The sequence below is a fragment of the Desmodus rotundus genome, chromosome 6, assembly GCF_022682495.2.
Source record: "Desmodus rotundus isolate HL8 chromosome 6, HLdesRot8A.1, whole genome shotgun sequence".
Classification (NCBI taxonomy): domain Eukaryota; kingdom Metazoa; phylum Chordata; class Mammalia; order Chiroptera; family Phyllostomidae; genus Desmodus; species Desmodus rotundus.
In genome coordinates, this window is record NC_071392.1 from 115,584,584 (window position 1) to 115,596,774 (window position 12,191).

Here is a 12,191-nt window from a genome sequence, read left to right on the forward strand (position 1 = left end):
ATCAGTGACATCCACCTTGGTGTGAGTGGCTTCCATTTTTTCTTGAAGGTATGTTTGACAGGAGTGAGGCGGGGAGTGAGCAGGTGGGCCTTGGTTACCAGGCGAAGCTGGGCTAAAAAGGGAACTTCCAGGCATTTTCCCAGAGCCCCGTTCTCTGAGGGACACTAAAACATCACTGGAAATGTGACAGTTGGGAAAAAAGGTGTTTCCTGGCACTTCTTTCAGGGGAAGTGCAATATAAATTGAAATAATAATACAGTGAGGGCTCACTCTCTTAGGCGCTCTTCTAAGCACGTGTGTGAGCTAACTGCTATTAATATTCCTGTTTTATAGATAAGCAGACTAAGGAACAGAGAGGTTCAGTAACTTGCCCGAGGTCACATAGCTAAAAAATGGACAGGAATTCTTTGATGATGGGCTCGTGGTGGGTTTGCAGCCCACGGCAGGGTAGTTGAAACGTAGGTGCTCGCGGAACTCGGCTCGGGGAGCATGCATCTTTCCGCGGCGGTGCTCTGATTTTGTTGAGCCTGCGCAGGTACCCCCTTGGCTCATGTGGGCCCTGATACCAGTGATACAGAGTCACCAAGGTGATGTAGAAGATCAAGAGGATGCTAAATGAAACCACTGGTTAAGGAGTCCTTTGACATTCAAGGAGTCCGGTTGAAAATCCTCAAGGCTGAATGTCAGGGGGAGGGCCTCTATGCAGAGCTCAGCTGCTGGCCAGTGCCCATGGGCAATTCTCTTCCCTGCTGCAGACTAGACGGTGTGGGGAGTGGGCCCCAGAGAACTCTGACATCAGCAGGCCATGCTACCCCCAGATCTGGGTTTGGAGCCCAGCTCAGACAATTGGGTTTCAGAGAAGACTGAGCTCAGAGACCCAGAGCAGTCTGGAAAGGCTTCCTGAGAAAGGTGGCCTGGATCCAGTTTAGAGGGGCTCAGCTGCCCTAAATGAGGGAGCCCCATGAGGAAGCTGCATTTTTGTTTACCCTCAAGTCTCACAACAACGTTCGCACCATTATCTTCTATGACGCGCTCTGTGCGGGGCACCGAACTAGCGATACCTCACCCCCACAGCCGCGGCACGTCCTCACTGTCGCGGAATCACCATCGTGTCACAGAAAGGGAAAGTAGGGCTCCCGGGAGTTGACCTCAGAGAGGAACAGAGTCCACATTTGCACCTGGACCTCTAATGTTTCTGTCTGTGTTAATAGCTACGGTGATTTCAAAGCACGACCTCCACCTCCTCCCTTAAGAGCGGAGACCTATGTCCCCTGCCCTTGAGTCCGGGCAGGTTTGTGGCTGCTGTGCTCGCTGAATTTGGCAGAAGTAACCCTCTGTGACTTCTGAACCTGGATCATCAAAGGCGATGCAGCCTCTGTCTTGTTCACGGGAACCCTCCTGCTTGGAGCCCGGAGTTGCCACGTAACAAGTTCAAATGCCCCAAGACCGCCATGCTGTGTGGAAGCCCAGGCCACATGAAGGTGCTTGGGATCAATTGCACCTCCTAGCCCGGGGGACAGATAAGTGAGTGAAGATGCCGTTGTCTGCTTCCACCCCAGCTGTTCAGTCACCCCCACCTTTGAGTCTTCCCGGGCGAAGCCTCAGACGCCGTGGAGCAGCAGGCAGCCTTCCCGGCTGTGCTTGGTATTGTGATTCCTGAAGTATGGAATTCGGGAGCATGAGAACATGGTCACTTTAAGACACCAACTTGTGGGGTAATTTGCCCCACAGCTATACTAATTGTAGCTGTAGCTCTCTATAATGCCTCCCAAACATTACCTTCACACCCGAAAGTACCCAAACCCTGAAAATTTCATTGATTTTTTATTATCCACTGTAATTATATTCTGTAAAGTCACCGCCAACATCGAATTAGCAAATACTGGACCGTTGCTCCTGGGGAAAATACAGGATTGGTGTCCTGTGAGCCTCTGGTCACAACCTTTTGTGCAGCGATCAGTAGTACATAGCCTCGTTTTACGTGTGTTTCTGTTTAAAGACACCTTATTTGATACAAACTGTTGGTTCATTCACATCGTGCTCCTGGCCAGTGGCGCTGTAGCTCACACTTGAACGGAGCTTAGCTGACACTCGTATGTTCTCCGTCAGGCACATCGCTGCCTTTTTGAGCTTAGGAACACGAGATGGCACTTCAGCACTATGCTTGGGGGCCATTTTAATCGCCAACAAAAAGCACATCTGTGAAGTGTGGCGCTAAACAGACCACACAAAGGACACGCGTGTACAGTATGCTAGCAGAAACAAGACGGCAGGGCATCAGCTCCATCCGCGTCCCCCGGGAGCGCGCATGCCCAGGGACTCAAATGCTCCATCACTGGCACAAATTGGCGAAAGACAGTGAATGCAGTGGCAAGTGTTTGGCTCTTTAAATACATATCAGCGAGTCGGCAAATTCACAATCTGTGGATTGTAAGCATTGACTGTGTTGTTTAATACGTTCGGGACTTGCCGTCTCGATGAACAGTTGGAGAGAGGGAGGCATAGAGCAGGTGAAGGCGTGAAGCGTTTCAAGAGCCTCACTCCTCTCATTTGTAAAGTGAGGGTGATGCCGCCCTCGCTGCCTGGTTTGTGGGGGAAAAGGAGCGCAGTGCTCGCCTCTTATCTGTGGGTTCGCTTTCTGCACTTCCAGTTGCCCACGGCCAACTGCGGTCTGAAAATATTAAAGAGAAAATTCCAGAAGTAAACAATTCATACGTTTTAAATCGCACACCATTATGAGTCGTGTGATGAAATTCTTGATGGATGTCCTGCTTCGTCCAGTCGGGGACGTGACTCATCATCCTTTTGTCTGGCGGCCCCAGGCCGTGTACACTCCCCACGCATCAGTCCCCTAGGTGATCGGAGCGACCATGACGGTATCACAGCGCTTGTGATAAAATTACCCTTATTTCACTTAACAATGGCCCCAAAGCAGAAGGGTAATAGTGCTGGCAATTCAGATATGCCAGTAAAGATGCAGAACTCTTTAAGTGAAAAAATAAGTATATACAGAAAAAAACAGTACAATTTGCAGTTTCAGGCATCCGCTGGGTGTCCTGAACGTACCCCCTTCAGACAAGGGGGGACCACTAGAGTGACAATACCGGCAACTGACTATCGTTTACTGAGGACTAACGCTAACACTTCACTGTCTGGTCTCATCGACTCTGCAACAACCCCATGAGATAGAGCCAATTATTACGCCTGTTTTACAGACTCAGCCAAGTTAAGGGGCTTTGCCAAGATCTTACAAACTGGAACAGGCAAAGCTGGGTCTCAAGCCCATCTCTGTCTGAGTCCCACGCCCATGTTCTTTCCCACCGTTCTCCCTGATTGCCTGCGAGCCCGTGTTTACAAGAGGCCTGGCGCGTAGTATGCTCAGTAAGTGGACGCTCTGCTAATGACTCTCAACTGGGACCTGGGGACTTTGGGGCAGTTCTGCAAAGGGACAGGAGGCTGAGCCCTGGGGCAGGGTGGGGGCCAGAGTAGGAGCCTTTGGGGAAGGAAGGGAGCCTGTGCAGTGGGGAAGGCAGGGCAGGGAGCTAGGAAGATCTATAATCAGACCCGTGGTCCCTCCCACAGAGGGTTAAAGCAGCTCAGCCTCCTTCCGGCTGAGCGGAAATCAGATTCTGAGAGCTGAGCAGGGCTCCAGAGGGATGTTTTTCTTCTCCATTTGTCTGCTGTGGCTGGCTCATAAAATCCGCCGGAACTCCACGCTGAACTGAGGAATTCCTGCTGAACAGGGACATGGAGAAGGCAGGCAGGGGGGAGCCCTTGTCAGAGCAGGGACCACCCCCATCTTCAAGGCCCCGCCTCTGGGTCAGGTGATGCCCTCTGGGGGCTTCACAGGATTCTTTGGATGGGGCATGTCCAAGGAAGAAGTGATGCCCCCCCAAATGAACTTGGGGGGCAAGGAGCGAGAGCAGACAGGGAGGGGCCGAGCTGTGGCAGGTGAGTGGGGGGTGACTCAGGTCCTCCCTTTCCAGAATGGGGGGCATTGCACAGGTTTCCTTGCCTGAGCGCCCTGATGGAGGTGACCGCCACCTGTGATTTCCTGGTCAGAGGTTGGAGTTTGAGGCTCTTTCTAGCTAGTTGGCACCTTTGCATGCCTTTCCTCCTCTTAAGGCAGTGCAATTATTATTGCTCCCATCTTACAATAAACTGAGGCTCGGAGAGGTGAGGTGGCCCGCCCAACATCACCCACTAGCAAGGGCAGGGCAGGATTCAAACCCAACAGTCGGTGCCAGAATCTACCTCGCAGGCATTCACGCTCCTGCCTCCCAAAGTGAGCAACCCTAATTCTGCTCGTACTGGGATGGTCTCTTCTGTGTCTCTTGACTGACCTCTCACTTTTTAAGATTCAACTCATGCATTACCTCCTCCAGGAAGCCTGCCCTGACTAGCCAAGCTGAGCTGGGCCTCCTCTCTGGCTGCCCGCACCCCTGGGAGATAACGGTTTTGGTCACTGAGCTGTGAGCCTGGGTGAGCACGGCCACTTCTGATTCCTCCCTGTTCCTCCTGCATCAGCCAGCACAAGAAACTTTCAGTTTGCCTTGGAGACGCTAGGTGCTGTGGCAGTTTCAGAACAATGTGGGTTCGTGACTGATTTATGGCAGAAGTGACCCTGTGTGACTTCTGAGGCTGGGTCATAAAAGGTGATGCAGCATGCACCTGGTTCACTGGAACCCTGGTTCTTGAAGCCCTGAGCTGCCATGTAAGAAGTTCCAATGCCGCCCTGGCCAGTGTGGCTCTGTTACTTGGGCGTCATCCCGTAAACCAAAAGCTTGTGGGTTCGATTTCTGGTCAGGGCACATGCCTATGTTGTGGGTTCGGTCCCGGGTCAGGGTGTGTACAAGAGGCAACCAATGGATGTCATTCTCTCACACTGATGTATCTCTCCCTCTATCTCTCCCTCCCTTCCCCTCTAAATCAATAAGCATGATCTCGGGTGAGGATTGAAAAAAGTCCAAATGCTCCCAGGTCGCCATACTGTGAAGCAGCTCAGGCCACATGGAGAGGTCGTGTGTAGGCGCCCTGCAGGCAGTCCTAGTCTTCAAGTCACCCCGATCCAGGCCCTCGAGGTGATCCTGGCCCTCAGCTGCCGACTCCGATCCAGCCTAGAGTCTTCCCTGCTGAGGCTCAAGGCACCAGGCTGCAGAGGCAAGCCAGCCCTGCCACCCTGCAACCTATGCCCGATCTGAATTCATGAGCATGATAAAATAGTGCTTGCTTGAAGCCACCGAATCTTGGGGTGGTTATTGCACAGATAGTAATGGGAACAGCGCTACCACCCTGGACAAATCACCTTCGTTTCTTGCCAGGTTTATTGCAACGGCCTCCTCCCAGGGCTCCCCAGTCCCTCCCTTTCCCCTCTGCAGTGTGTACTTCACACAGCAGTCATGGGGTCCCTTAATACACAGGTCAGACCACGTCCCTTCTTCAGTCAGACCTGTCTGTTGGTTCCCAGCTCACTCAGGGCAAACGCCAAATCCTTAAAATGACCCCCAGGCCCTAAGTGATCTGCTTCCTCTCTCACCCTATCTCCCCCCTGTCCTATCTCATACCCTCTCCCCTTACTGACTCCTCCCCAGCCACACTGGCCTCCTTGCTACTCCTCACACACCTACACTGCTCCGCCTCAGGACCTTTGCACTTGCTGTGGATAGTGCTCCATTGCCTGGGACACTCTTCTTCCGGGTGTTGCTGGTTTATTTCCTCACCTTGTTCACATAACTGCTCAGATGTCACCTTCTCCTCGAGGCCTGCCTGGGCTGCCCCGTGTAACACCGTGATCCCTCTTCCTCACTCTCAAACCACTTAACTTTCTCTATTTTTTATTTTGCCCTGGCTCTTATAACTGCCTAACAGATGATACATTTTACTCAGTGTTTTTTTTTTTTTTTAATTTATTGACTTTTTCCTACCCCAGAATATCCACTCATAGAGCAGGGGTCACTGTTTATTCTTAAATGTATCCCCAATGCATAAAACCACTCAATGCTGGTTTGCTGAGTGAATGAATGACTGAATGAGTTGCAGGAGCCCAGGCACGGGGATGTCTGGGTGAGGAAGCAGGTGGGGGTCAGGAAAGAGCAGGAGTGGGGAGGCCAGGTTGAGCCAGTGTGGCCAGGGCTGGAGAACATCCCATGGAAATGACAGCTTGCTATACCTCTGGGGGGGCCCTGAGGATGGGGGAGCATGAGGATAAGGCTTTGAAGATGCAAACGTGGGCGTCTCCCAGGGCCTCCCCCCTTCCTGGTCTGCTGTGCCGCCAGCCCTGCCAGTAAACAGGATCTCCGGGCAACTGTCCGAGAACTCTGCCCAGCAGCCCGGAGGCCTTGACTTGCTCCTTCCTGCTCTATAAGTCGGACCCCTTCAAGCAGTGACATCCTGGACACTGCCAGGGGAGGTGAGGCAGGGCAGATTTGTTGCAAAGAGCTGTGTGTAGCTTTCAGGAGGGCACTGCACCTCAATTTTCTTGTCAGCAAAATGGGTATGATAGGAGTGTGGACCTCAAGGTGTGGCTGTGAAGTCAAATGAATGAATGGCGTGGAAGTCCTTGGGCAAAGAGGTGGTCCAGGCACTCGTCAGCAGGTAGAGGCACGGGGATCAAATCCCAGCTCTGCCACTGAGCTCAGTCTCTTCGCCTGTAAACTGGGGTGGATGTGAGTCACTAACTTCCTAGGGTGGCTTGTGGGAGACTCAGAATGCAGAGGACACACTTAGCACCCAGTAACCCTGCCTTAGTTGTTAGCTGTTAGCTGTTAGCTGTTATGGCAATTATTCTAAAAAAATGGTAGAAAATAAAGCATTGTAGAGAAGGGATCTGGGGTCCCAGAAGCCTTGGTTGACACCCCAGTGGGGGCTGCGGACTGGACATAGCACAACTTCATCCCTGTGCCTTTTGTATACATTTTTATTCGGTCACAGGGGCGTCTCCTACACAGAAGGCCATTCCTCCCATTGCCTTCGGCAAAGCCATACAGGTGAGCACTGCTTTTCTAAAAGGTGCTGCGTGAGTAAATATTTAGTCTTGAAGCCAGCCTGGGAGTGGGAGGAATTCAAATCCAGGCCCCACCACTTCCCAGCTGTGCAAACTTAGACATGTGACTTAATTGCTCCATGCCTTAATTTCCTCATTTGAGAAAGAAGTATAATAATAGCACCCACCTCTTATGGTCACCATAAAAATTGAATTAAAATGAGCCCCATGCCTGGCATGCATAGAGCATATCACATGGGAGAGTGTTATTATCTTCTTTCCACCAATGGGCAAACTGAGGCTCAGCCAAGAGAAAGCACTTGGTCTAAGTTATCAGTTGTGATGTTTATTGGCCCTGAATTGGAATTAGTTTCATTATACTATTAGAAGCCCCAGCTTGTGGACTCTCCCCTTTTATTCCTTAGTAATTTTTTTTTTTTTTTTAGTTAAGTGGAAGTCCATACCAATAATCTAAGAAAAAATGATAAGGGAAAAACTTCACATTGAGAAATGTCATCCGTGAACTTTTCCCCAGCTCGCTGGGGAAACAATTGGCCCTGGTAGGAAGAGGTCTTGGGTTCCAGTCTGAGATGTACCAAGCAAGGTAGCAGGGAGTTCTCGAAGATTCTTGAGCAGGAGAAGTGTGAACCTAAGGATATGAATCTGGCAGTGTATGGGTTAATTCAAGTTATTAAGGTCCATACATTGTTGGTGGGGTGTAAATTGGCACAATCTCCATGGTGGGTGATTGAATTCCACAAACATGAAGATACATTCGTAGAGCCCCTACTAAATGCCAGGTGCTATGCAGGTGCTGAGAATTTGCAGCAAGGAAGTCCAACCCACTCTCTTTGCCCTGAGCTTATGACCTGGAGACGAGACATACAATGAACAAGTATTCAACTCGGTACCCTGTGTGTTGGGGGAAGGAAGGTTATAAAGAAACCAAAGTGGGGTAAGAAGCAGTGTGTGAGTGGGGAGGGGTGGTGCTTGATTTGAGGCACAGATGAAGCGAGGACACGACATGGAAACACGCTGGGAGAGAGCCTTCCAGGTAGAGGGAAGGTGAAGTGCAAAGGCCCTGAGATCGGAGTGTGCTTGGGGGCTCACTCTCCTGCCAGGAGCCCAGGGTGGGACAGAGAAGAGGAGGGCTGCAGTGCCATTGCAAGACGCTTCAGTCTGAACGATATGGGAGGTCATCATGGGCTTTAGCAGAGGGGGGGCAGAATCTGACTTACGTTTTAAGGGGATCCATGGGGCTGCACGTGGAGAGTGGACTGTGGGGGCTGGGGCAGAAGCGGGGGGCTCAGGGAGGAGGGTGGCTCATTTCGGGGGGTGCGGGTAGAGGTGGTGAGAGTGCTCAGATTCTGCATCTGTTATGAAGAGGTGGAACTCAGGGCTCATCGGAAGGTTGACAGTCCAAGTTGCAAGCGCACGTACCCCTGGACCCAGCACATCTGCCTCCGGGACCTGGCCCACATTTGTACGTGTGTGTGGGTGAAGTGACCCACATGCACGAATGTTTGTTGCTGTGCCAAAGGAGAACCGAACAGGCTGGATAGAGCCGAGCGTGCGTGGGGATGTGGAAATAGTGCTGGGGAGTGGGGATTGGAGCTGCCATCTGGAGAGCAAGCTGTCAGGTTAAAAATATGTATCGGAGTGTATAAAATACGGCCGCCCGTTCTTTGGCATTCTTTCCGCTGAGAGGTGAGTCTGCGCATGCCCCCTCTCTGACTCTGGGCTGACCCAGGACTGCTTTGACAAATGGCGACGGCAGAAATGTTCCTGTGTCAGCTTCTAAGCCCAGGTCTTACAAGACTAGCAGTTTCCACTTCCCCTTTCTTGGAATGACTGCTTGGGAGAAGCCAGCCTTGCTGTGAGGAAGGCCGGTTAGCCATGGGGGGGTGTCCTCTAGGATGAGATGCTGTGTGTGTGGGGGGGGGGGGGCGTTAGGGGGAGGCCCAAGTGCATCAAGGCTGCAGGTATGAATAAAGAAACCAACCATCTTGGAAGGGAACCTCCAGCCCTAGCTGTCTCGGCTGACACCACGTGGTTCAGAGATGAGCCACCTAACTGAGCCCTTCTTGAAGTCCTGACCTACGAAATCACAAACAAAGTGGTTGCTTTAAGTCTCTAACGTGAGGGTAATTTATTGTGGAGCAAAAGGCAACCAGAATACATGCACCCTATGACCCAGCAATTGCACTCCTATTTGTGCAAACAAAATTCTCATGGAGCCCAGACTAGGACACGGCAGGGTTGTTGTGGTGGCAGAGACCAGAGACTTAGGGAGCAGCCAGGTGCCCACGACCACCTTGTTAGGAGAGAGGAAAATGAGGTGGATGCAAACCAAGTTCTAGTAGCCACAGGTCGAGCCACAACCCGGATGCACATTAAACAGGAAATGAGCACTAGAGCAAAAATAGATTTCCAAGGCATGCGCAGAAAGCAACAACACATATGCAATCATATTATGGTCCCCAGGAAGGCGAACACATCAGAAAACATACATGGAACCCATCAGAGTGGGTCCACAGAGGTGCATGACATGGGAAGGGGACGTTGAAATAAGAGGAAACAGAGAAAAATAAAACACAGGGTGTGTGTGTGCGCGTTGGGGTCAACGATGATAATCTGCCACGAACCAAGGAGTTGTTGTTGTTTTTAACTCTACATTTGAAGTTCAAACAGTAATAAAAGCAAATAAGATAAATGTCTCTAAATAAGGGTGTGGGTAAATCAACCCCAGCCTATCTGCGTGCTGGAGTACTATGAAGCGATGAAAAAGAATGAAGAAGAGTGCTAGGCGCCCCTGTGGAAGACTCTCCAAAGTGCATGGATAAGAGGAAAAACGGTGTCGAAGTGTACGTGTAATCAAAGCGTGCACATTGCACATGAGTTTGTAGAGGAAACCCACACAGGGGGATGATTTGGAGGAAAGGAGCCTGGTATCAAGGGACAGGAGTGAAGGGAAGACTTCAGAATAGTGAGTACTCAACAGCAGTGTTCAGAGAAGGAACTGCCACCAATATGGGGACCTCCTCCAGGCCAGGCTAATGCCAGGTGCTGGGACTCAGAGGGGAAGCACAGCCCACAGTGCCCTGCTCAGGGTCCTGACTCTGCCCCACCCGTGATGGAACCTCGGCCCGAAAGGCCTTGAGTGATTTGGGTGCTGCCCACCCGTCTGCCTTCCCCTGCCCCCCCACTCATCACTGCTCACCCGCCCCGCTCCCCACCTCCTGCTGTGCTTTTAAACACATAAGGAAATACAGAGAACAGTATAATAAAACTCCATGTTCCCACCACCCGGTTTAAGAAAGAAAACTTTTAAACTCCAATTGAGGGTGTAGTGGTTTCAAAATATGTCCACAAATTCTTTCACATTCCTTTCTTAGAAAGGTAGCGTCTATTTCCCTTCACCTTTGAGTGTGGGCTGGGGGCTCAGTGACTCACTTCTGATGAAGAGACTGTGGCAGAGGTGATGTTTGAGGTCGTAAAAGGATACAGCTTCTGCCCAGAAGTCTGTCTGTCGGTGCGCACATTCGGAATCCAGTCACATGTGATGGAACCCAGGTCACAGGCAGGGCCCCACCTCCAGCCATGTCAGGCCTTCAGGTGTCTGTGGTCCCAGCTGACACCCAACCTCCTGGGGACCGGAACCACCAGCTACACCACTCCCGGATCCTGATGCTGAAAAGCGGTGAGACATAGCAAATGACTTGTTGCTTTTAAGCACCATGTTGTGGGGTTACTTGTTACATAGGACGGACAGCTAATACAGAGGTCCCTGGAATCCCTCTAATTACAATTCCACTGCCCACGCTGAAGAAGCCACTATCCTGATATTTATTATTCCCATGAATTTTGTTTTAAAGATTTTAAAAAATCTTAAAGGAAGGGAGGGAGACAGAGAAGGAGAAAAACATCAATGTATGAGAGATACATCGATCGGTTGCCTCTCACTCGCCCCCAACTGAGGGCCTGGTCTGCAACCCAGGTGTGTGCCCTGACTGGGAATCGAACCAGCGACCTTTTGGTTCGCAAGCCAGTGCTCAATGCATTGAGCCACACCAGCCAGGGCCCCATGAATGTTTTAACTTTTACTACACATGTACAAAGCCTTATACAATACATGGGACTGTATTTCATTCTTCAAAGCATAGAGAAATTCCCATAAGGTAATACATATGGTTTTATTTATACATATGTATCCTTTTTTACTTCTTTTTTCCCCTTTTGCAGTATGCTTTGGAGATCTGTCTGCGTTGAGGCATACAGCTGCAGTTCTTTTTCACCGCTGTATGATGTTCCACTGTATCAACACACACTGTACTATCCAGACTCCACGGTCATGAACATTTGGGGCATCTTGGGGTTTTGCTATTCCAAACAACGGTGTTGATTACGTCTAGTCACCCTCTACTCCTTTTCACGTGGCAAAGATTTTTTGAAGTCTCAGCTGTAATGTCACCTCACTGGCCCTCCCTTCTATCTCACAGGCTTTCTGTCCCTAATGGCCCCCAAAAGCTGGTCTCTGTTGGTGCTCCCTCTATCTCCCCACCCCCCAGCATCTGCTATGTGCTGTCGATATTTAGTTATCTGTTTTTTCCCTGGGCTGGAGAACAAGCTCCATGAGGGCATGGGTAGTGGTGGGGTTTCTCCCCAGCCTCTGCCCCCACCCCAGCACACCTAGCAGAGGGCCTGGAACACAGTCGGCCCTCAACGATGTTTTTGTATTAGGAATGGCTGACGATAGCTTCCTTACTCTGGCCTCAGTTTTCCCATCGAATGGTAAAACTTTAGATCAATTTTGGGGTGATTTTATTTAGATTCAGCTTCTGAGAGGGGTCTCAGTGGCCATGATAAGGTATAGAGGAGAAGACCTTCAACTTGCCCTTAACATCGTGGGGACCACTTTCTATTTGCACATAAAGAGAGATCTCCTCCTGATGTGAGAACCTAATGTCCACCTGAGATGCAGTCCCTTCCTGTCCACAAATGAGGAAACTGAGGCCAGAGTGGGGGAGGGGCTGGTCCCCAAACTTAGGAGGCCAAGCAGACCTGGAAACCAGCCCGAGACCCTGCCCAGGTTAGCCGGTGGGCAGACCTCACCCCTGGGGAGCCAGGCCTTCCCAGGGCCTGCCCCAACACAATGCCAGGCCCAGGCTCACGGCTCTGTCCCAGCCTGGCTTCGTCTTGCTGCCCCCCC